Source organism: Curcuma longa, chromosome 8 (genome assembly GCF_044706935.1).
Source record: "Curcuma longa cultivar G26 ecotype Majalengka, Jawa Barat chromosome 8, ITB_CL_G26_1.1, whole genome shotgun sequence".
Taxonomy (NCBI): domain Eukaryota; kingdom Viridiplantae; phylum Streptophyta; class Magnoliopsida; order Zingiberales; family Zingiberaceae; genus Curcuma; species Curcuma longa.
The window spans coordinates 14282415-14285115 of record NC_133868.1 but is presented as its reverse complement, the minus strand read 5'-3'; positions in this window follow the sequence as shown (position 1 = coordinate 14285115).

The following is a 2701-nucleotide window of genomic DNA, read 5'->3' as shown; positions in this document are numbered from 1 at the left end:
AATCTCCCCTAAATCAATGAACTAGTTGTACTCAATAAGACAAAATCAATAATATTGAAGATCATATCATGCAACACATAAAGTGTTGGTGCAATCGTGCCCCAAGTGATTGGATTTTAATGTTTGGCTAAATCAGTTAAGTTAGGCAATGTGTTGTTATCTAACATGTGTGGTTTGAGTTCACAGGAAAGCCCAGGAGTGGAGACCAGGAATGGAGTCTTGGCAATTGGTGAAGTCCCGGAGGCGCGGCCTCTTGGCAAGGATGAAGTCCCGGAGGCGCGGCCTCTTGGCAAGGATGAAGTCCCGGAGGCGCGGCCTCTTGGCAAGGATGAAGTCCCGGAGGCGCGGCCTCTTGGCAAGGATGTCTTAGCACGATGAAGTCGAGGGAAATGTCTCAAGCTAGTGCAAGGAAGAGCACGAGGCTTGTGGAAGACGTTTGAAGGCTTGCATCAAGGCTAAGGAGTGAAGAGAAGCTGAAAAGGGAAGTTTTCAGCTATGGCAGTCGACTGGCCCTGCCAGCAGTCGACTGGGGTTGATCCGGAGCACACACAGACAAGCACAGAAAAATCAGTCGAGTTGACAGTCGACTGGAGCAGTCGACTGGCCATGGAGCAGTCGACTGATATACTGCCGTTGGGGTGACAACTGGCGAATTAAATGCATATTTAATTCCCGTTGAAGCCCATCAGTCGACTGGCCTTAGGAGCAGTCGACTGGTGCACTGAAATTCATAAAAAGAGCGGTCAACGTCGCAGAGAAAAAGAATTCATTCTTTCATCTTCTTTATTGTTCTCTGACATCTGTAAAAGCTCTTTTCTTCCTCTCATACTTCATTAAAGATCTTGTACGAGGAAGACATCGTATTGTGAGGGTTTCTCCGCCTTCGAAGTGTGATTCGAAAAGGAGAGTTTTTCTCATAGTGGAATCGTCGGGCTGTGTGTGTGGATCCTTGGATTAGTCACCTCGTTGAGGTGGATACCAAGTAAATCGAACGGGTTAGCGTTTGGTTCTTTGCAATCTATTCTTTATCTTTTTGCTTCCGCTAACAAATTTGCAGAGAAAGTCAAAAATCGCTATTCACCCCCCTCTAGCGAACGCACCGATCCTAACAAGTGGTATCAGAGCCTGGTTCTTTTCGGAAGATCAAACGTTCAACCGAAATACAAATGGCGTTTCAAGAGGGATACAGCACCGCACGACCACCGTACTTCGACGGCAACGATTTCGCATATTGGAAAGGTAGAATGGAATATTACTTAATGAACGATATTGAAAATTGGTTTAGCATTGTAGATGGCTTCGAAAAACCGAAGGATGAGTCTGGAAAACCTCTACCTACAACAAGTTGGACAAAGGAGATATGCAAAAAGGCACAAGCAAATGCAAAGGCCACAACCACCTTGCAATGTGGACTCTCCAAAGATCAACTGAGCAAGGTTGGACCTTTCAATTCGGCCAAGGAACTCTGGGAGAAACTCATTGAACTCAACGAGGGTTCAAGTGAATCTAGAAGAGCAAAGAAGGATCTTCTAGTTGGACAACTCCAAAACTTCACCATGAGGCAAAATGAGACCGTGAGTCAAATGCATGGACGATTCAAAGAGGTTGTAAACGGTCTACATGTGATAGGTGAGAAATTGGACAACCGGGACTTAGTGAGGTACGTGCTACAAGCCTTCCCCCGAACCACTTTATGGGCATCAATGGTCGATGCTTATAAAGTATCGAGGGATCTTTCAATTGTTAAATTAGATGAATTATTTTGTGAATTTGAACTTCATGAACAAGCTAACTTGTCTTCGAAGGAGAAAGGTATTGCTTTATTTGTAGAAAAGAAGGAGAAAAAGAAGAAGAAGGAGAAGGAGTCCTCATCCGAATCCGAGCAAGAGACATCCGATAGTGATGAGGAGATGTCTCCCAAGCAAGTGGCACATTATGTGAAAAAGATGATGGGAAGATCAAGAAGGTTCACACAAAGGAATGTGAAAAAGTTGTTCACTCCACCATCCCAAGGTAAAAGTCAAAGTTCTAATTTCAATCCTAACGTGACTTGTTTTGAGTGCAACAAAAAGGGGCATATCAAGCCAAATTGCCCAAAGCTAAAGAAGAAGGAGGAGTTCAAGAAGAAGGATAAGAAGAAGAAGGAAGTCATGGTGGCTCAAGCTTCGTGGGATTCCTCAAGTAGCGAGTCATCCGATGACGAGGAGGAATTGTGCCACATAACCCGACACATGGCTCTTATGGCAAGAAGAAGTGACAATGATACATCAAGTGAGGAAGAGCATTCAAGTGACGATGAATCCTCATCTAGCGAGGAAGAGGTAATGGACAAGTTTGCCCGGGAATGGGTTCCACTGGCAATCTCTTGCCCGGGAAAAAGATGAACTTAACTAGGAAAGATGAAACCAAGTGAAGGTCTCACTGGCCGGGTGAGTATCATGGAGAAACTACCCTGGTCATATAATACGTATTCAGGCTAACATCTTCGGGTCTTACCTGAATTAGAGTTGCTCGGAAATCAACCCTATGGACAAGGATTTGTCCGGGAGATAGGCCATTCTGGTAGGGATTAGTGAGGTCAAGAAGATGGTGAGAATGGCCGGGAGTTAGGGACAATGGCCGGGAATGGCCGGGAGAAAGGGAAGAAAACAGAAGGAGCGTAGGAAGAGGAGTGCAGCTAGAACCCAAGCTGCTGATCGAC